Here is a 26421-nt window from a genome sequence, read left to right as displayed (position 1 = left end):
TGACCGAAGACTACAAAAAACGGGGATTTGGAGGAGGATTCGCTCTCGTGATTATTATAAGAGAACTCGGCCCATGGTAGGAGATCCACCCAGTCAGAATGATGGGCATTAACGAAGTGTCGGAGGTAACTGGTCAGGTTCTGATTGATCCGCTCCACTTGACCATTGGACTGTGGGTGGTAAGCGGAAGAGAAGTCCAGGGTGACATCTAGCAGTTTACAAGTGGCTCTCCAGAAGCGTGAGGTGAACTGTACCCCACGATCCGAAACGATGTGGAGGGGCAGGCCATGAAGACGAAAGATGTGATGAATAAAGTCTTTAGCTAGCTCGGGTGCAGACGGGAGGCCTGGCAGGGGAACGAAATGAGCCATCTTGGAGAAGCGGTCAGCGACCACCCAAATGACCGTACAACCGGCAGAGACTGGGAGATCTGTTATAAAGTCCATTGCTATATGCTGCCAGGGGGCAGCAGGTACTGGGAGCGGAAGGAGGCGACCGGCTGGCAGATGTCTCGGAACCTTGTTGCGGGCGCAGGACACACAGGCAGAAACAAAGTCTATTACGTCCTTGTGCAGGGTAGGCCACCAGTAGTGCCGGGTAATAAGCTGGAGGGTCTTTTTCTGACCGGCATGGCCAGCTAGTTTAGACGAGTGACCCCAGTGAAGGATCTTCTCCCGATCAGGTACTGATACGAACGTCTTTCCGGGAGGGAGACGATTTAGACTCACGGGAGCCACCTGCATTACTCTGGCGGGATCGAAGATGTGTTTCGGATCTTCCTCGAGATCAGACACCAGAAAGGATCGAGACAAGGCGTCCGCCTTGACGTTTTTGTCAGCCGGGCGAAAATGAAGAACAAAATCAAAGCAAGCAAAAAACAAGGACCACCGGGCTTGGCGCGGGTTAAGTCTCTGGGCATGCTGGAGGTAAGCCAAGTTCTTGTGGTCAGTGTAAATTATTACCGGGTGAAGAGCCCCCTCGAGCAGGTAACGCCACTCCTCCAATGCCAGTTTGATGGCCAATAACTCTCGGTCTCCTATGGAATAATTGCGTTCAGAGGAGGAGAAGAGTTTAGAGAAGAAGCCGCAAGTTACCATCCTCCCGGAAGATGATTTTTGAGTAAGTACCGCTCCGGCTCCAGAGGAGGAGGCGTCAACTTCCAGGAAGAACTGCTTGTTGCCGTCCGGGCGATGCAGCACCGGGGCGGAAGAGAAGGCCTGTTTTAAGGAAAGAAAGGCCTCCTCTGCTTCGGGCGGCCACTCTTTGGGATTAGTACCCTTACGGGTGAGCGCGGAAATTGGGGCAGTCCGGGAAGAGAAGTGTGGTATGAAGAGGCGGTAGTAGTTGGCGAAGCCCAGGAACCGCTGAATGGCCTTCAACCCCTCCGGTCGAGGCCATTTCTCGATGGCAGACAGTTTCTCTGGATCCATTCGTAGGCCGGTCTGAGAAATAATGTAGCCCAAAAACGGAAGCGAGGTCTGCTCAAAGAGGCACTTCTCGTATTTAGCGAAGAGGTGATTCTGCCTGAGCCTGAGCAGGACCTGACGAACGTCCCTCCGGTGAGTCTGGAGATCCGGAGAGAAGACCAAGATGTCGTCCAGGTACACCACTACGCAGGAGTAGAGAAGGTCCCGGAAGATGTCATTGACCAACTCTTGAAAGACGGCAGGAGCGTTACAGAGACCAAAGGGCATTACCAGATATTCATAGTGGCCGTCCCGGGTGTTGAATGCCGTCTTCCATTCATCCCCCTGACGGATACGAACCAGGTTGTATGCCCCACGGAGGTCCAGTTTGGTGAAGATTCTAGCCCCTCTCAGACGATCAAATAACTTCGGAATGAGCGGAAGGGGGTACTTATTCTTCACCGTGATCTGGTTAAGGCCTCTATAGTCTATACAGGGACGGAGAGAGCCGTCCTTCTTTTTTACGAAGAAGAAGCCTGCTCCCGCCGGGGAGGTAGATTTCCGGATGAATCCCCTGGCCAGATTCTCCTCAATATATTCGGACATCGACCGGGTCTCAGCAGCGGATAATGGATAAATACGCCCACGGGGAGGAGTAGTACCGGGTAACAAGTCGATAGGGCAGTCGTATGGTCTATGAGGGGGTAGTGTCTCTGCTTCCTTTTTATTAAAGACATCAGCATAAGACCAATAAGGAATTGGAAGTCCAGGTAGATTAGCTGGGGTAGGAGAAGGACGGACGGGATGGACGGGAACCAGACAGGTCTTATGGCAGTCCTGTCCCCAGCGAAGGACTTTTCCGGTCTGCCAGTCAAGCACGGGTGCATGTCTCTGGAGCCAAGGTAGACCAAGCAGGAGGGCGTGAGAGAGTCCAGGCAGAACATGAAAGGAGATACTCTCAGAATGCAGCATTCCCACCTGCAGAGTAATGGATTCGGTGATGAGTTGGATGGGGCGTGGTAAGAGACCCCCATCCACGGCAGCAACAGACAAGGGTACAGCCAGAGGTTTGGTGGGGATGCGGTATTTCTCTACCAGGGACTGTGAAATAAGATTCCCGGCTGCTCCAGAGTCCAGTTGGGCTAGTTCGAAATAACGGTTCTCCCCGCAGACGATTGGAACTGACAGCAGCAGAGATGGAGAGGATTTATTCTTGTCTAGGTCGACCTCTCTGAGCGAACCTAGACACAGGCGCTTCCCGACCTCTCTGGGCAGGCACGGATCCGGTGCTCCTTACTGCCACAGTAGAAGCAGCTCCCCTTGGCACGGCGTAAGTCCTGACGGGTTTTGACCATCTTCGTCTGGTCGACCTGCATAGGCTCAGGAGAGTGTACCTGGGGAGAGACGGAGGGAGTGACGGGTTTCTGAAAAGTAGGAGCTAGACGTGGAAACCTCCTCTCACGGGTGACCTCTTTGGCACGCTCCTGGAACCGTAGGTCAATCCGGGTGGCAAGAGTTATTAGGTCATCGAGAGTGGTAGGAACGTCCCGACCGGCAAGTTCATCTTTAATACGGCCGGACAGACCCTCCCAGAAGACGGATACCAGAGCGTCGTTATCCCAGGCCAGCTCCAAGGCAAGGGTACGGAACCGTATGGCATATTGGCCCACGGTGAGACTTCCCTGACGGAGGCATAGGAGAGATGATGCGGATGAGGTCTTCCGTCCGGGTTCGTCGAAGACTTTCCGGAAAGCCGTGAGGAAGGCAGGCAAGTCGGACACCAGGGGGTCTCCTCTCTCCCATAGAGGATTTAGCCAGGCCAGGGCCTCCCCGGTGAGATGGGACATGATGAAGGCAATTTTGGCCCGGTCGGAGTTAAACTGGTGGGACAATAGTTCAAAGTGCAGGGTGCACTGATTAATGAAGCTGCGAGCCTGGGCGGAGTCGCCTCCGAAGCGAGGAGGTGCAGAAAGCCGGGGTCCGGGGTAGGATACCATGATATTGGTGGGCAGTGGAGCTGCCGGGTTGCGAGTCATGGCACTGGCGGTGGTTGCTGGTGGAGCAGTCAGAGTGTCCAGGCGAGAATTGACATTCCGCAGGTGACCCAGGATGGACTCATGTAGGGACCTCTGACGGGACAGTTCATGACAGAGGTCCGAGAGCGAGGGAGCTTGGGTGCCACCGGGTTCCATGGCCCGAGCAAACTGTAACGGGTCTGGGAGGCGGAACCTCTGAGCTACTATACAAGGGGGCGGTCCTTGTAAGGGAGCGGGTGGCGACCAGGCAGGCAGTCACAGCAGGTGACCGGGACAGTCTCTGGGTGAACGGGCAGATGGTCACGGCAAGTGACCGGGACAGTCTCTGGAAGAACGGGCAGGAGATCACGGCAAGTGACTGGGGCAGTCTCTGGGTGAACGGGCAGATGATCACGGCAAGTGACCGGGACAGTCTCTGGAAGAACGGGAAGATGGTCACGGCAAGTGACCGGGGCAGTCTCTGGGTAAAGGGTTGGTACGACCTGTGGCGGCTGATGGTAGACTTGAGCTCCCAGGTGAGCAGGCGAGAGTCTCTGGATAAACGGGTGGTCACAGCATGTGACGGCGGAGCCTCCAGGAAGACCAACAGACAGGCGGCAGATGAGCGCTCCCAGATGAGCGGGCGAGAGTCTCTGGATAAGCGGGTGGTCACAGCACGTGACGGCAGAGCCTCCAGGTAGGCTAACGGACAGGCAGCAGATGAGCGCTCCCAGGTGAGCGGACAGGAGTCACTGGACAGGCAGGTGGTCACAGTACGTGACGGCGGAGCCTCCAGGTAGGCTAGCAGGCAGGTAGCAGATGTGCGCTCCCAGGCGAGCGGGCAAGCTGGTCCATAGACAGACTGACAGGAGTTGGAAGGCAGACCGTCGGACCTCAGGCAAGCAGGCAGGTAGCTGAAGTGCGCTCCCAGGTGAGCGGGCAAGCAGGTCCTTAGACAGACTGACAGGAGTTGTAAGGCAGACCGTCGGACCTCAGGCTAGCAGGCAGGTAGCGGAATATCAGGCAGGAAAAGACAGCAGGCTGGCAGGAATCTGGCAGGTATCTGGCAGGTAACTGGCAACGGGACCTGAGGGCTGAAGCAGAGTAGTGAACAGTGCAACAACATTGCTCGGGCACCTCCATTTTGGAGGAGGTGCTTTATATATGGTGAAGTCCTCCGGCCATTGGCCGGGGACTCCTTAGGACGGCGCGCGCGGCCCCTTTAAGAGGGAGGGAGAGCGCGCGCGCGCGCCCTAAGCACAGTGGCCGGGAAGGAGCGCGCGCTGCCAGCAGAGCGGGAGGAGGACGCCGAGCACGGAGCAGGGAGGTGAGGGGAACAGCGTCCCTGCCTAGCAGAGGGCAGGGACGCCGGCGCTACACTTTGCACCCGGTGGTCATCTATACTGACCATAAAAACCTGGCTTATCTACAGAATGCCCAAAGACTCAATCCAAGTCAGGCTCGGTGGTCTTTGTTCTTCGCCCGCTTCAACTTTACCCTACATTACCGCCCGGCGGATAAGAACGTTAAAGCCGATGCCTTGTCCCGATCCTTCCTGTCGTCCGATCAAGAGGAGGAGCCTATGCATATCATCGACCCCTCCAAAGTGATGAATGTGGCCCCCTTGGACCTTTCTCGTCTCCCACCCGGTAAGACGTTTGTAGCGGTCCCGAATCGTAAGAAGGTTCTTCACTGGGGTCATTCATACAAACTAGCCGGCCATGCTGGCCAGAAGAAGACCTTCCTGCTCATTACCCGGCATTACTGGTGGCCTACCCTGCGCAAGGATGTGGTAGACTTCGTCACGGCCTGTTCGTCCTGTGCTCGCAATAAAGTTCCCAGACATCTTCCAGCCAGCAGTCTCCTGCCTCTTCCCGTACCTGCTGCCCCGTGGCAACACATTGCTATGGACTTTATTACTGATCTCCCTGTTTCTGCCGGTTGTACAGTCATTTGGGTGGTCGCTGACCGCTTTTCTAAAATGGCCCACTTCATCCCTCTGCCTGGTCTCCCATCTGCATCTGTGCTGGCTAAGGATTTCATCCATCACATCTTTCGTCTCCACGGCCTACCCCTCCACATAGTGTCTGATCGAGGGGTCCAGTTCACTTCGCGCTTCTGGAGAGCTACGTGTAAACTGCTGGATGTCACCCTGGATTTCTCCTCTGCTTACCATCCGCAGTCCAATGGCCAAGTGGAATGTATCAATCAGATCCTTACCAGCTACCTCCGACACTTCGTCAACGCTTGCCATACCGATTGGGTGGAGCTCCTACCATGGGCCGAGTTCTCCTACAACAACCATGAGAGCGAATCTTCTTCCAAGTCCCCGTTCTTTGTGGTCTACGGTGAACATCCCCGGATTCCGTCTCCAATTTCAGCTGCTGTGGACAACCCTGCCGCAGAATCTCTGGTCAGCGAATTTTCTACCATTTGGGAAGACACTAGGTCCGCACTTCTTCAATCCTCCGAGCGGATGAAGAGACATGCTGATAAGACGTCTGGATCCGCCTCAATTCCGTCCGGGAGACAAGGTTTGGCTCTCCTCCAAACATGTTCGTCTCAAAATACCCTCCTATAAGTTGGGCCCACGGTTCATCGGCCCATTTGAAATCCTCCAGCGAATCAACCCAGTAGCTTACAAGTTAAAACTCCCAGCCACCTTACGGATTCCCAACTCCTTCCACGTATCTCTCCTCAAACCAGTCGTGCTTAATTCTTTTTCCGACAATCCAGGTACCTCCCCAGCTTCGGTCTCCGCTGAGGACGTCTATGAGGTGGAGAACATTCTGGCCACCAAGAGGCTAAGAGGAAAAACCTTTTTTCTGGTGGATTGGAAGGGGTTCGGCCCAGAGGAGAGAACTTGGGAACCCAGGGAGAACATCCACGTCCCGCTTCTCCTTAAATAATTTCTTTCAGGCCTAAAAAAGAGGGGGCGGCAGAGACGCCGTCCCACTTACGGCCGCGCTCCCTGCCCGGCGTCCTCCGGCGCTCCAGCCTCTGTTGCTGCCGGCACACGCAGCTTCCCGGGCACTGTGCTTAGGGCGCGCGTGCTGCCTCCCTCTTAAAGGGGCCGCGCGCGCCGTCCTAAGGAGTCCCCGGCCAATGGCCGGAGGACCTCTCATATAAAGGGCACCTCCTCCAAAATGGAGTTGCCCTTGCAAGGTTGTAGCTTTGTGTGTTATACTCTGCTTCAGCCCTCAGGTCCCGCTGCTAGCCTGTCTACCAGTCCAGTCCGCCAGCATGACTACAAGTCCAGTCGTCCGCCAACATGACTACAAGTCCAGTCCGCCAGCTTGTCTACTCTCCAGCCCGCCAGTCTGTCTATGGGCTCTGCCTGCCTGCTTACCTGGAAGCACCTGCCTGTTACCTGCCGTGTCTGCCAGCTCGCTTACCTGGAAGCACCTGCCTGTTACCTGCCATGCCTCCCAGCCCGCTTCCCTAGAAGCACCTGCCTGTTACCTGCCATGCCTACCAGCCAGCCTACCTGGAGGCTCCTGCTTGTTACCTGCCGTGCCTGCCAGTCCGTCTGCCCGGATCACCCGTCAGCCTGCCTGCCGTGCTCATCTGCTGTACCGGTCAGTCCCTGCCTTCTGACCCGTGGGAGTCGCCTGCTCTCATACAAGGTCGGTCCCAGAGTTGCACCTGGTCCCTCGGCTCGGTCCTTCCCTGGTCACGGAGTCGATTGAGCCACTGTACGACCTTGGTCGGTCCGAGTTGATACCTAGTTACGCTCCTCTGGTCCCTCCTTGCACCGCAGCACAGAGGTTCCACCACCCGGATCTGTAACACGGAGTTACATCCTGTATTATACTCCAGAGCCGCACTCACTATTCTGCTGGTGGAGTCACTGTGTACATACATTACATTACTCATCCGGAGTTAAATCCTGTATTATACTCCAGAGCTGCACTCACTATTCTGCTGGTGTAGTCACTGTGTACATACATTACATTACTGATCCTGTACTGATCCTGAGTTACATCCTGTATTATACTCCAGAGCTGCACTCGCTATTCTGCTGGGGCAGTCACTGTGTACATACATTACTTATCCTTACTGATCTTGGGTTATATCCTGTATTATACTCCAGAGCTGCACTCACTATTCTGTTGATTGTTATTAGAAATGGTAAGATCATAGATAGACATCCAGAAAATTTTAGCCTCATATAGTTACTTTGAAGCAATAAAAAATGTAAAAAGAATATTGATATTTTTTTCTCTTATGCATTCATACAATCCTATTTTTATTTAAAAAGGAATTGTCTGACTTAGAACACCCGATTTCTGAATTCTCGTTGGTTATAAATAGTGTTGAGCGAGTATGTTCTATTAACCCTTTCGCTGAGTATTTATAGCTGCTCGGTGATATGTTTGAATCGCTCCCGTGTGCATGATTTGCGACTGTTTGACAGTTTTATTACATGAGAGGTATGTCTATTCCTTACACATTCCTCACATGTAATAAAGCTGTCAAACAGTTGCAAATCATGCACACGGGAGCGATTTAACCTCATCACCGAGCAGCTGTAAATACTCGGAGCTCGGCCCGAGCATACTCGGTACAGAACATACTCGCTCAACCCTAGTTATAAACAGAATTACTCCCACTTGGTTAAGTCTACATTGTCTCCACTAGTTCTGCGTTTCGCTATAAGAAGTCCACATCATTTTCTTCTCCAATTCCTTGGTTTTGTTCATAAAGTCCAGGTCTTCTTCTCCTCCAGTATTTGCTTAAGCTCAAGTCGACAACTTCATCTTGGTTTTTTTGGATGGACACCACACCGTGTTCTTAGCTGGTCCTACAATTCTGTTTCATAAAGCTATGACTCGGCCGCCATGTGCATAAACCCTTATTGAAACGTTATACTAAATCTGATCTGGATGGATCTAAAATTCTTGCCAGTGAATTGTGGTCACTGCATCAGGATTTTAGTAGGAGCAATACCCTGTTGGGAAAAATTCTGTGCAGAACCATAGATTATGCTTTTAATGTATTTTTTTATATATATCTTTAGCATTGGTCCTATAATAAAATGATACACAATGGGATTATATCAAAGACTGACATCTAAGACTTGACTTTTCAAAATGGGAATTATATAAGTTATGGGCAAAAAAAAAACAATTTAATGAATAAAAGATGAGAAATAATGATTAAAAAATAAGGGAGACCTTTGTCATGAATGGAATAGAATTTACTAGATTAACTTATATTTTTAACATTTGTGGCTGATATTTCCATAATAAATTTCAGACATTTGCTGAATTTCATTTGCTCTTACTCTCTAAATTATAATAAAATATTTAGAGTTATCCATGCATGGATCAAAATACACCAAATCATTCCAATTTGTAAAAAAAAAAAAATCAAATAAAATAAGCAAAATATTAATTAAAAATTATTTTAAACCCATTTTAGATTAATTATAACTTTGTATTTTTTAGTTTATGACTTTTTGCTCCTTTTTATTTTCTTCCTATATTTTCTGTTTATTTATTTTTTAAGTTTAACTCTTAAAATTACTATAAGTTTGACTATTTAAATGTTTGATTTATTTTAGGATTATTTTTATTTTTTGTTCATTGGGTGACATTTTATTGGTTTCATTGTATTAGTGATCATAAAAATAGTCAAACAAAAAAAGAAATTAAACGGCAAAAAATGAAAAAAAAAAATAGATCACTGATAGAACAAAAGAACAAAAAAATAAAAACAATCAAAAGAAAGAGCTAAATTAAACTAAAAAAAAATCAAAAATAATTTTTTTTTTTTTTTCAAAGTCAATGGCTAGTTTTATTTTTTGCTCATGGTTTAACTTTATTTTTTTTTCTTCATATTATTGCTATGTTTATTTCCTGTTTAGGACTATTTTTGTTCCATACATTTCAATAATTACCTATATTGAGTTAATTTGCTTAGGATGATGTTTCTCCTTTATTGACAGATCATGCGTTTCTCCAGACCCACAAATAATAACTTGCGCGCCCCATTGTTCTATCTGTGGGAGCAGTTGTAAGTTCCTTGGAACACAATGTTGCATCTATCGGGAAGCGTCCGCTCTCCTAAATATTTATGAAATGAAGCATCTGTAGTCATATTGAATAATCTCCCATGACTAGCGTTTGCACGGCACCCATTCTCTATACATATTAAAATACACTTACTTTGAGAACCCCCCCTTTCCCCTCCTCTTCAGTCTGTTGATTAACAAAGAGGGATTGACAAAAGGAAATTCTTGCTGGTTTGTAAGGCGGTTGTGTTAAAGTCGGACTGTAGTGCCACAGTTCAGTGCTTCAATGTGGAACAGTTGGAGGGAGGAGATAGCTGGCTGGTAAGAACCGAGGTTCTCCTATTCTGTGAAGGGTCTACTTTAGTCACACCACCTGCTCCCCTTTTTTTTTTTTTACCCCCCTCCATTTCCAAGCCTAACCAGTCAGGACAATATGAACAGACGGGTGCTTGGCCTCAATACCTTGAACACACAGCACCAGACGGTGAAAAACGAGTTAAGAAAAGATAAATTGAGAGATCAATAAGGGCTGGGACCCATTTAGCTGTTCAGGGCAATGACAGATCAGACTAGTAAAAAAAAAAAGAAAAGTCAAACAGTGGTGTCATAAACTGAGCCGGGCTGGTGGGGTCGGGGGCAAGGCAAATGTTGGCATTTAGGGTGATGAAGGTGGAGAAACTATGCAATTAAAGTATGGAAGATAATCAAAAGATCTGAGGTTTCACAACAATTTTTGTAAGTATCCATCAATTTTTGGGTTCTCTGGTTTATCCATTGGCACAGAACCAAGCAGACATTAAAAGCTTCAGGATTACATACAAAAGGTTGGCATCACCAACCAAAAAATATTAGATAGGATTCATGTGGTTGAGATGACAAAGTTCTGCCAGTACATATATTGTGTATGTCTTATGTTGAAGGACAACTTTTTCGATATGGTTTCAACTCACAAGCTATAATTGCATGAGATCAGCTTCTATATTTGCATTGTGCAGGATTCAGAGTTCACAAATCCCAGCATTCCCCGCTTGCTCGGCTTCGTCACAGAGATTGCTCTGGTAAAGTACGCTCAAGACACTGTCGTTGTTACACCAAGGAACAGTATACTTATCTGTAGTAAAAACAATTTGAACCCGTGAATTTAAAGAAAAGATTTAAACTGTTGGTCCGAAACAAGAATTTATTTTAAATCTAAATGCCTATCTATTTAATGTCATAATCTACCAAATCTACTTGTGTATAAGCCGACTTTTTCAGCACATTTTTTAGGCTGAAAAAGCCCTCCTTGGCGTATACTCGAGTATATACTTATATTATAATATATTCTAGCTATGGAGGGTGGGGAGGTGTTGCGTTGGCTGAGGAGCAGTGCACATGCAGTAGTCGGCTGCTGCAGCTACCATGTGTGCCCGCTGCTAAAGAAAATGAATACTCATTCTTCTCCACGCCCATGGGAGTGGAGAGGAGTGAATATTCATTCTCCTTAATAGAGCGCAGTATCAGTCGCAGCTGCTGGCTTCCTGCTGCGGCTCAGTGATCCTCTGTGCCCGCTATTAGAGAGTATGAATATTCATTCTTCTCCACTCCCATGGGTGTGGAGAAGAGTGAATATTCATTCTCTTTAGTAGCAGGCACACAGGATCATTGAGCCGCAGCAGGAAGCCGGCTGCTGCGGCTACAGTGTGCGCTATTAAAGAAAATGCATATTCACTCCTTTCCACGCCCATAGTCCCAGCATGGAGAGGAGTGAATTTCCCGGCAGCTCACCTTAGGATCTGAGGGTGCATGGCAGTGAAGTCATGCGCTACTCAGATGCTGAGATCAGCTGCTAGCAGAACAGGACGCAGCGCTGGATCAGAGGGAAGGAAGGTGAGTAGAAGTGTTTATTTTTTCATGTGTGCAGTGATGGGGGGCCATGTGTAACAGAATTGGGGATGAGGGGACCATGCATACCAGGATTGGTGATGAGGTGGTCATGCACATCAGGATTGGGGATGAGGGGGCCATGCATACCAGGATGGGGAAATTTACCAGTAGCTGCTGCATTTCCCACCCTAGGCTTTTACTGGAGTCAATACAGTGGGTACGGAAAGTATTCAAACCCCTTTAAATTTTTCACTCTGTTTCATTGTAGCCATTTGGTAAATTCTAAAAAGTTCATTTTTTTTTTCTCATTAAAGTACACTCTGCACCCCATCTTGACTGAAAAAAAAAAACAAATATAGAAATTTTTGCAAATTTATTAAAAAAGAAAAACTGAAATATCACATGGTCATAAGTATTCAGACCCTTTGCTCAGACACTCATATTTAAGTCACATGCTGTCCATTTCCTTGTGATCCTCCTTGAGATGGTTCTACTTCTTCATTGGAGTCCAACTGTGTTTAATTAAACTGATAGGACTTGATTTGGAAAGGAACACACCTGTCTATATAAGACCTCACAGTTCACAGTGCATGTCAGACCAAATGAGATGCATGAGCTCAAAAGGAACTGCCCAAGGAGCTCAGAGACAGAATTGTGGCAAGGCACAGATCTGGCCAAGGTTATAAAAGGAACCTTGAGTAATGCAGAAATTCTAATAGCACAGTGGCCTCCATAATCCTTAAATGGAAGAAGTTTGGGGCCACCAGAAGTCTTCCTAGACCTGGCCGTCCAGCCAAACTGAGCAATCGTGGGAGAAGAGCCTTGGTGAGAGAGGTAAAGAAGAACCCCAAGGTCACTGTGGCTGAGCTCCAGAGATGCAGTAAGGAGATGGGAGAAAGTTCCACAAAGTCAACTATCACTGCAGCCCTCCACCAGTCGGGCCTTTATGGCAGAGTGGCCCGACGGAAGCCTCTCCTCAGTGCAAGACATATAAAAGCCCGCATAGAGTTTGCTCATAAACACACGAAGGACTCCCAGACTATGAGAAATAAGATTCTCTGGTCTGATGAGACGAAGATAGAACTTTTTGGTGATAATTCTAAGCGGTATGTGTGGAGAAAACCAGGCACTGCTCATCACCTGCCCAATACAATCCCAACAGTGAAACATGGTGGTGGCAGCATCATGCTATGGGGGTGTTTTTCAGCTGCAGGGACAGGACGACTGGTTGCAATTGAAGGAAACATGAATGCGGCCAAGTACAGAGATATCCTGGATGAAAACCTCTTCCAGAGTGCTCTGGACCTCAGACTTGGCCGAAGGTTCACCTTCCAACAAGACAATGACCATAAGCACACAGGTAAAATAGCAAAGGAGTGGCTTCAGAACAACTCTGCGACCATTCTTGACAGGCGCAGCCAGAGCCCTGACCTAAACCCAATTGAGCATCTCTGGAGAGACCTGAAAATGGCTGCCCACCAACGTTCACCATCCAACCTGACGGAACTGGAGAGGATCTGCAAGGAAGAATGGCAGAGAATCCCCAAATCCAGGTGTGAAAAACTTGTTGCATCATTCCCAAGAAGACTCATGGCTGCACTAGCTCAAAAGGGTGCGTCTACTCAATACTGAGCAAAGGGTATGAATATTTATGACCATGTGATATTTCAGTTTTTCTTTTTTAATACATTTGCAAAAATTTCTACATTTCTGTTTTTTTTTTCAGTCAAGATGGGGTGCAGAGTGTACTTTAATGAGAAAAAAAAATTAACTTTTTAGAATTTACTTAAAATTGTAAGAATTTATGGCTGCAATGAAACAAAGAGTGAAAAATTTAAAAGGGGTCTGAATACTTTCCGTACCCACTAAGTTTTCCCAGTTTTTTGTGGTAAAATTAGGTGCCTCGGCTTATATTCGAGTATATATGGTAATTTTCTTTCTAATATACTTTAATTAAAGAGTTCCTAACGTTCCCTCTCTACCCTAACTGCTTTATTTATTTATTTTTTTACTACTTCCTCTTTGATGACGCTTCGTTTGAGAATCCCAGTGTTGGAATAATGCTTATTATTGTGTATTCAGCACAAAATGTCTCTAATTACTTCCATCTCAGAATTAAATAATCCCTTAACAACATACATCTTTAGTATTTAATAAAAGCCCTCTGGCTGTTATGACCTGCCGCAGACACCATGCACAGCCAGACACCAGCTTCTGGCAGTGTTCTTAAGGATCTTAGCACATTCCTCATGGGCAATAGCATCCAGTTCATGAATATTCTTGAGTTTGTTGTATTCGCCTTCTTCAAATTCAACCTGAGATTTCTATGAGGTTCAAGTCAGGAACTTCCACAACTTTTTCAAAAACCAAACTTAAATGGACTATGAGGTATACATGGAATCATAGTCCTGCTGGAAGGTCTAGTAACACATCTGATTTAGCTGCTTTTCAGAAGGCACATGGTTTTATTCCTACGATTTTCTGATATATGATGGAATCCACCTTGTCCTTTATACACTACACTTTTCCAGTGATAGCAAAAACAAAGCAGAAACAGAGTTTCACTGAGCCTTGCCTTACTTAATGTAGGCATCACCAAGCCCTCACTATGCTTCACTGTAGGCATCACCGAGCCTCACTCATGCCTCAGTGTAGTCATCACCAAGCCATGAGCATGTTTCACTGTAGGCATCACCTAGCTCTCACCATGCTTTACTGTAGGCATCACCGAGCCCTCATCATGCTTTACTGTAGGCATCACCGAGCCCCCCCATGCTTCACTGTAGGCATCTCCGGGCCATGAGCAAGTTTCACTGTAGGAATCACCGAGTCCTCACAATGCTTTACTGTAGGCATTACCAAGCCCTCACAATGCTTTACTGTAGGCATCACCAAGCCCTCACCATGCTTCACTGTAGGCATCACTGAGCTCTCACCAGGTTTCACTGTAGGCATCACTGAGCTCTCACCATGTTTCACTGTAGGCATCACCAAGCCCTCACCATGCTTTACTGTAGGCATCACCAAGCCCTCACCATGCTTCACTGTAGGCATCACTGAGCTCTCACCATGTTTCACTGTAGGTATCACCAAGCCCTCACCATGCTGTACTGTAGGCATCACCAAGCCATGAGCATGCTTCACTGTAGGTGTGGCGCCCCTGCAAGTTCAGTCGCCACAGAGGTACTGCATCTCACCCAGAGGTGTGGTGCCCCACACTCAGGTAAGGATGGAGTACTGCCCGGGACCCACCCACCTGCATCCAACACTACACCATTCCAGACCAGCAGGCGGGGCAAGATGGGGGAACCATGTAGTGGGTGGAGGAAGCAGACCAGGGGAGCACTTAGAGAAGGAGTATAAAAAGGGGGGCCATCTTGGGAGAGAGAGTCAAGTCAGACAGATCAGTCTGAGGAGAAGTAGTGGGAGCAGGAGCTCTGTAGGAGCTCTGCTCAGAAGAGAGGAGAGAGGAGTGGGCCTAGATTGAGAGGCCCAAGAGGACAGGCTGGAAGAGGATGGGAGCAGAGGGAAGGCTCCAGGAGTGAGGGGATCCCAGGGACACGGCGAGTGCGGAAGCCACCCGTGCGCCCGAATCTACAGCAACATCTACCTTATTAAATCATCACTGCACCACCCTGGAGCTTAGCTCTGCCTGTGGAGAGCTGAACCAACTCTGCTGCGTCACCAACAGCTCCAGAGGATCTGCACCGCAGCGGCGACCCCATATAGCCGCATACCACAGGTGGCGTCACGAACATTATATCTAAAAACTATATTCCCCTTTTCTTTATTCCCATTTAATTGACTGCCCTGGGTCACGGAGGGGGTCACTGCCACTGTGACATCCCCAAACATTGACCGGTCCGGCTACCGACTACCCCACGGTCCAGGGAGCGCATCATAGGCATCACCAAGTTCTCACCATGCTTCACTGTAAGCATCACCTAGACCTCACTATGCTTCACTGTAGGCCTAGCTTGAAAATCCAAAAGAATTCTCTATTCCCATTTGGATTTTCAAGCTAGGCACTTTGTCCCCTGAGGGTTTAAGTGAAATAACCACGAGAACATGCCCATAATAGGACTTGTATGACTTTTGAAAAAAAAAAAAAGATATTTTTTCCCTTTTTACATTTGCTTATATATCTAGAGACTGCATAATAAACAATGCATTTCTTTTCAACATTTTGTCATCCTTGTCTTCATCGCGACAGTGCCCACCACAATGGTTTTTTTCCCCTCAATTTGCCTCACAATTGTAAGTTAGAAGTACATACCGTTCATTAATCGCTGTGTGTCTACAAAAGGGAAGACAGAATTGGTAATAAACTGCTTCTGTCTTCACCTTAGGGGCAATCAAAATAAAGTACATAAGAGGACACTGCGGTAAGAAATGAATATGCACACAGGATTGGGGTCAGACTGGATATCAGAATGTTGCTCCGCAGGACTATGCTGGTTGAGAGGAGGAGGATTATAGATTGGTGTAACCAGTAGCAAGAGGGATCATAGTCAAAGTGCAAGACATTCAGACTACCTAGGACAGTGGGGCAGCTACCTAAATCTGGGATTGTCCCTGTGTATCCAGGATGCTTGGAATCTGTGTCAATACATTATACAAGGTGCTAAGTATAAGTCTTGGTGCCTAGTGATTACTTTAATTTGTTGAGAACCCCAGCAGCATGTATTTAGTTTCCCTGCAGTGCCCCCACAGGTGAAATAAAGTATTACACAATTCACTTTGCAATTTGAAGGTCTGTCCATAAAGTAAGCATTCCTCCAAAGAGGATAATGTTCTTCATAGCTGCTCCCTCTAAAGTAGAATGTGTCATCAGAAATTACATTATTTACATCAGGTTTTTGTTCTACCTGCATTTTAATTTTTTTTTAAATAGAAAAACAAAAAATTGGCTTTTTTTTTTAATAGAACGATCTTTATTAAAAAACAAAATCAGTAATCTTGCAATTTTCACACTGGCCACTGGAGCTATTTTTTTAGGTTCTTACTACTTGTCCTTTCAGGAAGAGTTTTCAGCAGTCTCATTATCATCAGAGGCAGGATTACAATGACAGATAACACTTCTATACACAGCTGATAACACAAGATCCATCAACCAGAATAGGCAATGTCACATCTGACCCTGTGCCCCTTCCCTTCACAATGACTTTTGCACATGCTCATTAGATGCTTCAACACAAAAAGGTAGTTGTCTATTGCAGCTAATGTGAATGTTAATTTCCTGAAACAAAACAGGAAGATAGAGTTTAAAAAAGTCCAAGTGGCCAGTGGGAAAATTGCAAGATTATTTTTATTGATTATATAGAATGATATGATAAAAATTAAATAAATTGGAAAAAAAAATCTGATGATACACTTCCTTTAAGTTAAGTTAAGTGATGGAGGTTCCCCCTTATTTTAAACTGTATCAACAGGTAGAAATTGTGCATCTGAAATTGCAATTTTGGAGGAGAGGACACAATTTGCACTTTTTGTGCAAACTATGGAAACAACTTGAAAACTTTTGTCTTTGTCAATTAGCAGTACAAGAAGTGGATGACTTAGTCAACATTTAGTGCAGTTATATGCTGTAACCAGAAGTGGAAAAATGCTAAAAGGGGTCATCAATTCAAGAGCAGCTAATCATGGAGGTCGAGCTTTTGGGAACATTGGGAGCTTATAGCTGGAAGTACCAAGTCAGACTTTTTGAAGCAAGTTTGTCCTCTGGATGATCGGTGTTCACAAAGGCTTTAGAAAAATTTTTCCCAAATCGGCCACATTTCAAGGAAAAAATAGCTCTTCGTGCAGAACTAATTCTCTCGTCAAAAATATGGATGTCTTGTTAATACTTGATGGAACCAATTAGAACTCTAAGGGGTCTGTAGACAGTTGGCCAAAAAGCAATAAATTGTGTTTTTGCTTGGGGGATGTATTCTTAAAGCCCTTGGTCTGGATGACTAATTGATGTGCAGCACTGACTGGGGGCACTAGTACAGTGAGATGAACAATGGAGGTTGTAATGGCTGGATGGCATTTGGAGTAGAGCAAGAGACCCCCGGAAGCTGGAGATTAAGCAAAGGGAGACCTATAAAGCAGAGTCCACAAAATGGGGAACAGTAGGGAAAACTCTTGGTTGCAGCAGAGCAGGGTAGGTCAGAAGTCTCAGTGATGAAGAAGAGTTGAGGTGGTCAGTAGACCTTCCCTATAGTGCAGTATGGAGCATAGCAGGAGAGCCCTGCAATGTAGCAGGTCAGGAAACTCACTGTAGTGATGTAGCTGAGGCCAGTGAAGTAGCAGAGTTGAGATGGTTAGTCGGATTGCTGTAGATGTAGTAGAGCCCAGCGATGTAGCAGAGTAGAGTAGGTCAGTAGAATAAAAGTCCTACGTAATGGGTAGCACATTAAATACCAGAAAACTCAGGCAATGTGTCACCATCTATAAAGCCAGGGAGTGTGACTTCAGAGGTGATTGCACGGTTACAATGGTAACCCAAAACACAGACAAACAGAAGGAGCTGGCTGGAAAAGAAGACAAGCAGAGAAGCTATTGCTGGAGCCAGGACAGGTGAGTAACAATAAGATAGAAATATTTTATGACAACCTCTGTCCATATGCCCTACGAGAACGTATGGATGCTGTAGACCAGGGGTCTCAGTAGGAATCAGTTGATCGCCAGCAGGTGCCTATTTATAAAACAGATTTTTCAAGATGGTAGACCCCGTTTACTTTCGCCAGCTTTTGTAAAAGTTACGACATCTGTACATGTACATTTCCATTGACTGATGTGACCCTGCTGGAGTTGTAATTTCAGCCCCAACAGATACAAAAACAGCTCATCAATTTGTTTGCCCTAGTGCATACACCCCTCTCCCTCGTCCACTAATGGATGCCATTGTCAGGAAAGGATGATGCCATTATAATTAACCTTCCTTGAGGTTTCTTTCCAGGTAATCTAAATCCAGAGCCACGCATATAAAAAGACTGCAAGAATTTCCAACAAAATGGCCTGATCGGCATTGTTAAACCAACATAAGGAACAAAACCCAAGTTTCCCCCGGAGAGGCTTAACTAGCGCTCAGATTTCTGGAGGCCAATGATGACTACAGCTGCTTAAACAGTGCGGGCCGTGGGGCCGACTTATTTCTTCAGCATGAAAATAACCCATGGTGGACAATGGGTCCCGAGCCCAACAAACTTTTGCAAAGTATTCAGCCCTCCTTGTAAGTAGGCGGCGAGGTTGTTTCATGCAGGCGAATTGTTAAATCCCAATGTAGCCATCAAATAAACCTCTTGTATGAGGCACGGAGGTGTTTATGGAGACCATTCCTCATTGGCATTCTCTTCTTACCATCGGCCTAAGATGATTACTCTCATCTCAAGTGGCACTCGAGACCAGCCTGAGTGTTACATTGCTGCCCAAATCTCCTGGTTTCTTTTCTTATGTAGCAGAATCGTCTTAGCGTGCCCAAAACACAGAGGTGCTAAGGGCTCGAGGAGACAAAGCATGGATGCCAAACAAAAGCTGGGGAGCTGAGGAAACAAAATTAAGTCTGTCCTGTGCAAACACCAAACCATTGCTCCACCTATCCAATTACTGCGATCCAGTCTGGAGAATATAGCAACAACAGTTCACACAAATTCTAATCCCCTTCCACACATGCAGGTCTTGCTTTCCCCCCCATGTAAATTCATTTACTCAGCCACCCAGGCGGGCTGGGCCGGGGAATGGGCCTCGTTCAGGACTAATCAGCTAATGAGGAGTATGCAAATGATGAGATTATGGGATTACCACTTGTCTAACAGCATTGCTCTCACACTGACACATAGCTAATACAGGTGTTTGTAAAGAGACTCATTGGTGGGAGTCTCGGCTGTGATCCTTCTCCATACCCTACAAATTGGTACAGGGGACGAGGCTTTTTGTTCAAGGCAACATCTGTCAATCTACTGTCCAAACCTTTCTTGTCTTCCTGGAAGGTGAAATCAAATATTTTTACTTATACTTTTTTAAAAGTTTTTATGTTTAACCTTAGTCGATACCAAAAATATGGAATGAGCTGCAGTAAACTCAAGACCCCTCCAAAAATAATCCAGTGGTCAGAAAGGAATCATAGAGGGTACAAGGTCCAGAGAGATCTAAAAGGAGAACATGTCACATCTCAACAAGAAGTCTGAAATCATTTCTACATGGAGTCACCCCTTTCGGTCACAAACTAGAACTTTCATTCCACCATCTTAGAATTTTAGATGATTATTCCAAGGAATATGGACTTAAAAGGGGTTGTCCAGGATTAGAGAAACATGGCTGTCTTCTTCTAGAAACAGCACCACATCTAACCACTGGTTGCGTCAGGTATTGCAACTTGATAGATTGTTTAGCCTGCGTGCCCCATAGACAACCACAACTTTACTGCTCCCTACAGATGGGTGTCAATTTCTAGCTTGTTACCCACCTATTTGATAGCTCCAAGGAGAATCAGTATCCTAGTGAGATTTTTTTTTTCAGCAACTTAACATGACGGTAAGTTTGCAGAACTCTTGGTATGGTATACAGGTTGTGTATCAATACCCTGGACTCTCACTCTGCCACCAATATGTGAGCGGTAGTGTAACATAATATATTGCTAGAATTCTAGATATTGGTGCCCCTTTTTGCCACTTTGATATATTAGACACCAGCTGGGAGCCTTTTTTCAACATTAATATTGGGCAGATATATACATATAGACTCATATCCTAACATTTTGATATATTCATAGATACATTTACTATGCACAATGCGCCATAATTCCGGTTCAATTTGTGGCAAAAAAAAACTGGCATACATGCCGTGCACCAGATTTCTTTAGGGGCCTCAGACATTTTATGCGCTTTACTATATTCTAAAACTAATAGGAAAGGGTCATGGTTTAGAAGAGCCTCATAATAAGTCAAACTTGTTGCACAAAATATTGGGTCAAGCAACCAATAAATGTTCTGCGTACACTGCCTGTCTGGTCTAGTTTTCTGCAGTCTGAATTGAAGATAATATTAATAAATTTCCCAATTGCATACTATGTTAGACTTTCTTTCCATCACATTAAATTTCTAGGGTGCGATTTTAGCATTAGAGCCCGGGGCGAGGAAAGCATTTTGTGCCCCTTAACCCATGAACGGTTCGCATCCCTGTCTCCCTTCCAGCGATCTAGTATTGAACCCCCTATCCCCAAAGCACATGTATTGGATTTAATTGCTAGCCCTTGGAACAACAACTTTGTTTCTGTTTTTTGATGAAAATCAGACATAAAACATTTTAAAAAGTATGACAATGCACAACTTTATTTTTACATTTTTAATTTATTGAACAAATATTATAACCCTAGCCCTATACTGAACGACAACTCTAGCCCTAACCCTAAAAAGGGTAAAAAATGGAAAAGCAGCTCTTAGTAATGAAGACAGTAATGAATTATACACATTATTCAATACATTCATTAGCTGCTCAGCTTTTGTCATCTTTTCTTTTTTTAAATTTGTCTTTATTGATTGAATTTGTGAAAAGAATAAGTAATACAAATCACAACTGTGTCGAGATATAATAAATGAAACAATCACAGACGGGTGGGAAATTTTCAACTTGTTACTCAAATGTAGGGCAGAAACAACATGTGAGCCTTAGGAAAAAGGAAATGAAACATATAACCACAAATGCCCAAACTGATTGGAATAAGACATCCAAAGAGTATACAGAAGAGAAGGAAGAAAAAGAGTAGAACAGGAAGGAAGAAAAGCAGAAGAGTGAGAAGAAAAGAGGATGGAATAGGAAAAGGTGTTCAAATGTGGGGCCCAAAGAATACAGGTTCAACTTTCCCCGATAAGGTCCAGGTATTCAGCTGTGGATTCGAATTTCAGCCAATAATACCAGGTTTTGTGAAAACGATCATTAGTTATTAATCGTCGAAGCGCGTTCCTCCATTAACATTACACCAGAGGGAGATTGTCAGAGTGGTATATATTTTTTTCTGTATTAGAGGGATGAACGCTCTTGCAGTCACGATTAAGTGTCTTAATATTGAATGTCTGTAGGCTTTTAACCCCTTTACCCCTGAAGGCTGTTTGCACGTTAATAACCAGGACAATTTTTACAATTCTGACCACTGTCACTGATTCTGAGACTGTTTTTTTTCGTGACATATTGTACTTCATGACAGTGGTAAAATGTATTCAATATGACATGCGTTACTTTGTGAAAAAAAATCAGAAATTTGGCGATTTTGAACATTTTTTAATTTTAAAACTTTGAATTTTTATGCCCTTAAATCAGAGATATGTCACACAAAATAGTTAATAAATAACATTTCCCACATGTCTACTTTACATCAGCACAATTTTGGAACCAAATTTTTTTTTTTGTTCAGAAATTATAAGGGTTAAAATTGACCAGCGATTTCTAATTTTTCCAACAAAATTTGCAAAACCATCTTTTTAGGGACCATATCACGCTTGAAGTGACTTTGAGAGGCCTTTATGATAGAAAATACCCAAAAGTGACACCATTATAAAAACTGCACCCCTCAAGGTGCTCAAAACCACATTCAGGCTGTGTGCCCACTATGCGTTTTTTAAGCGTTTCCGCAGAGGCAATTCCGCTGCAGAAACGCTTAAAAAACGCTTGGCAGAAGGTCTGCCATGTTCCCCAATGATAATCCGCATGTGCTGTGCACATGCTGCGGAAATTTCCGCTGCGGATTATCATTGCGGAAAAATCTGCAGCACTACCAATTATTTTGTGGACTCGCTGTGTTTTCGCCGCCATTAACTTGCATTGAATCACTTAATATCCGCATGACTATATGTGCACATGCGGATATTAAGCGATTCAATGTGAGACTCTCCTCCAGACCCGGGTACCATAGTACCTGTAAAAAAAAAAGAATTAAAATAAAAAAATACATTATACTCACCTTCTGATAGCCTCCAGTCTTTTCTCCGCTGCGTCATGGCTTCCCGGCAGCTGGCGATTGTCTAAAAGGACCTTCCATGACGTCATTTAGTCAAGTGACGGGTTACGCGACCGCTGACGTCGGCGGTCGCGTTACCAGTCACATGACTAAATGACGTCATGGAAGGTCCTTTCACACCACTGCGAGCCGTACAAGAGACCGGACGCAGCAGAGAAAAGATCGGGGCCCATCAGAAGGTGAGTATAATGTTGTTTTTTTACCATTTTTAATCTTTTTTCAACTATTAACTTGGTCACACTATATAAATCCATGCCGGTTGCATGGATTTATATAGTGTGGCCAAGTTGTCAAGCACTTCAAGTGATGCTAAAATCGCTTGGAAAGCGCTTGATAACCCGCATGTGGAAATGCATGAGAAGAACACTTCACATCCGAATGTCCCTGGCAGGAAAAACGCATGTACAATCCGCATGTACAATCCGCATGCGTTTTTTCTGCCAGGGAAATGCAGAAACTCTCAGGAAAAATCCAGAGCATTTCTGCATCGTGGGCACATAGCCTCAAGAAGTTTATTAACCCTTCAGGTGCTTCACAGGGAATTTTGGAATGTGGAAGAAAACAATTAACATTTAACTTTTTTTCACAAAAATGTTACTTTGGACCCAATTTTTTTTTATTTTCGCAAGGGTAACAGCAAAAAAATTAACCCCAAAATTTGTTGTGCAATTTCTCCTGAGCATGCAGATGCCCCATGTGTGGGGGAAAACCACTATTTGTGTGCACGGCAGGGCTTGGAAGAGAAGGAGCGCCATTTGACTTTTTGAATGTAAAATTTGCTTGAATAATTAGCGGACGCCATTTCGCTCTTGGGGAGCCCTTGATGTGCCTAAATAGTGGAAACCCCCCACAAGTGACACCATTTTGGAAACTACACCCCTCAAGGATTTTATCAAGGGGTATAGTGAACATTTTGAATCCAGAGGGACGACACAAAATTTGATAACATTAGGTCATCATATTGAACATGTTGTGATTAGTCTTGAGCGCAAGTGTTCGCTACTTGAGTTTGCATCGGGAACTCGAGTATGCACCAAGTATCGCGGGTGCTCGAGTGACAGGCTCGAGTCCCCACCCAACAAGTTCCACAGTTATTAGACACCCAAAAAAAAAACATGCGGGGATTGCTCATGTATGGCAGGCAATCCCAGCGTGTTTTTTTTATGTCTGAATAACACACGCGAAACATATGGGGCGGAGACTCGAGCATGTCACTCAAGCACCCGCGATACTCGGTGCATACCAGAGCACCCGAACTAAACTCAAGTAACGAGCACTTGCGCTCATATCGTCATCATTTTTTTTTACTTTTGAAAAATCCTAACCACAACACAAACCTAACCTCAACCCTAATACAACCCTAAACCTAACCCTAACACAACTGTGACGATTAAGATTATAATCTTAATCAGCCAGACTATTAGATTTGTTAAGCAAAGAGAAATACACTATTGTGTTCATGTTGACTTGTAAATGTATGTGCATGGCTGATCAAGAAGGTCATGCTATTTGTATAAACCTGATTGTTGTCTCCTCTTGGGTCTGTGAACAATGAATGTTTGCTAAATATGTTGATTAACCATTGTGTGGACCCTGTTGCTTGTTGACTCACAAAACAGGAGGATAAACTACGTAAATTCATTAAATGCTCAAACAATGAGACCTGATCGGTGCCCTTTACCCACAACCTGTGACTGATGACCTTAGCCACATATGTAAATATAAAAAGGGTTTTTCTATCCTGCTGCAAGAAGAATTGAAAGAGACTTGACAAGGAGAATCATCAGACTCGCTCAGCCTATCAGCTTGGAAGCATAGCTTTAACCAAACAGACACAGATTTGAATTCTACATAATTCCGGCCTAAGGGTATATGGCCCTGACTGGAAAGATACTGATCTGCATCACTGACCATCAGAGAGCCCAAACACATTTGGGGAGACCAGGTTGGGACGATGAAGTCATGGATATGTTGTTTGGGGTTGCCAGGTGGGACCCTCTTGTCGCCTGGAACCTATGGAGACATTCGGAGAAGCCAGATTGAGACCGACCGGCTATCTGGCCCCATGGAAACTCTCGGAGAGGCCAGGGTGGGACCCTTGTGTCTCCTGGCCTTGTACCTCAATGGACTGCTAGCTTCCTAACCTTGCCACTACCTTCTCTCTTTGGGGGCCTGCCAGAAGCAGGGGGGAGGGGCACTGGTTGAGGTAGTTGGCCCTGGACGTCCCAAAGTTGCAGCTGTTCTATCCCAGGCGGGCCAGCGGAAGGGTGAGACTGTGTAATGTTGCACCATCTTGGGTATTTGCTGAGACTGTTCTATGTGTTTATTGTCCGCTCTGTAGTTCAATAAAGTATTGCCACACTGTTTTACCCTCACCCTGTGTTGTCTGAGTAATATTACGCCCACGGAAGACCCCGGATCTTCACAACAACCTTAACCCTAACCCTAATACAACCCTAACCCTATCCCGAGGGATCCATTCACTATAATGAGGCAGCAGAATTACTTTGGACTCCGTTTGGCCTCTGTTTAGCGGTGTCCTTTTTTTCCGAGGTTCACAAAACTGTGGCAGACGGCACTTTTATGCACATCTAATAAAAAGACAGGCACTGTGGGATCACAGGTCAGACGGCGTCCACGGTGCCTCTATCTGCCTCATTACAGGGAATCTTCCGCCGGGGGTTCCGTCTAAATCACGTATTTCAGAGATTTACACGACAACCCCGGTGTGAACGCTCAGTGCACAGCGCAGGATAAATGTGAGCCGAGCCTTACTGCTATCTTGGGAGGCAGAATGAACAAATCAGCAGCAGGTGAAGAATTGGTTTTATTTATTTTTATGCCGTTCCTCAAGCGGTATAAATGATTAGATGACTTTATTCTTCGGGTCAGTGCGATTACAGCGATACCAGATTTATATTGGGTTTTTATGACTGACAGCTGTCACACACTAAAAGACACCTTTTTTTGCATAGACTAGTTCTTGCATCGCCATATTTTGAGAGTTATAATTTTTCCATATTTCGGCCGACAGAGTGGTGTAAGGGCTTGTTTTTTGAGGGACAAGTTGACGTTTTTATTAGTACCATTTTTGGGCACGTGACATTTTTTGATCGCTTTCAATTGCGATTTTTGGGAGGCAGAATAAACAAAAAACAACAATTCTGGAATTTTTTTTTTGGTCTTTTTTTATGCCATTCCGCGTGTGGAGCTTTAATTGATAAGGCAGCTTTATTCTTCAGGTCATTACGTTTACAGCGATGAAACATTTATATTTTTTTTTTATGTTTTGCCGCTTTTCCACAATAAAAACTAGTTTAAAGAAAAAATATTTTTTTTGCATCGTTTTATTCTGAGAGCTATAACTTTTTTATTTTTCGGCTGATGGAGCTGTATATTGGTTTGTTTTTTTGCGGGACAATATGCCGATTTTATTTACATTCGTCTTTTTGATCGCGTTTTATTCCACTTTTTGTTTGGTGGTATGATAAAGCACCGTTTTTTGCTTTGATTTTTATTTTTTACCATTTTCACTAAAGGGGTTAACTAGTGGGACAGTTTTATAGGTCAGGTCGTTCTGGATGCGGCTATACCAAATATGTGTACCTTTATTGTTTTTTTTTCCATAATAATATTTATTTATGGGTACAATATATTTTTATGGATTATTTTTTCATTTTTTGTTTTATATTTTTAAAAATGTTTTTCACTTTTACACTTTGTCCCACTATGGGACTTTCATTTTGTGCAGGTTGATCGCTTGTATAGCATAGGGATGCAGGAGCATCCCTATGCTATGCAGGCTGTCAGCGCTGCACTGACACAAGTTAAATAGATTATGCACTGTGCATGATCTAACTAACTTGCTGGTGCCTGGTGACCCGGATGTTGTCATGACGACATCAGGTCACCATGGCAACGATCAGGACCGCGTTATGACATTGTGGGGTCTCCGATCCAAGGTAAGAGGGGCTGTCTTACTTCTGCCTGCTCCCGAAATGCTGCAATCGACTTTGCAGCATTTTGGGGGTTAATGTGCCAGCAGCAGTGCGAGACCACGCCTGGCACCGAGTGCTGGGTGTCATAATCAGATGACACCCGGCTGCAATCGCGCCCGCACAG

Source organism: Phyllobates terribilis, unplaced genomic scaffold, assembly GCF_046119375.1.
Source record: "Phyllobates terribilis strain yellow unplaced genomic scaffold, ASM4611937v1 Scaffold_13__5_contigs__length_258822181, whole genome shotgun sequence".
In the NCBI taxonomy this organism is placed as follows: domain Eukaryota; kingdom Metazoa; phylum Chordata; class Amphibia; order Anura; family Dendrobatidae; genus Phyllobates; species Phyllobates terribilis.
The sequence above is the reverse complement of the archived record's forward strand: the minus strand, read 5'-3'. Positions refer to the sequence as shown.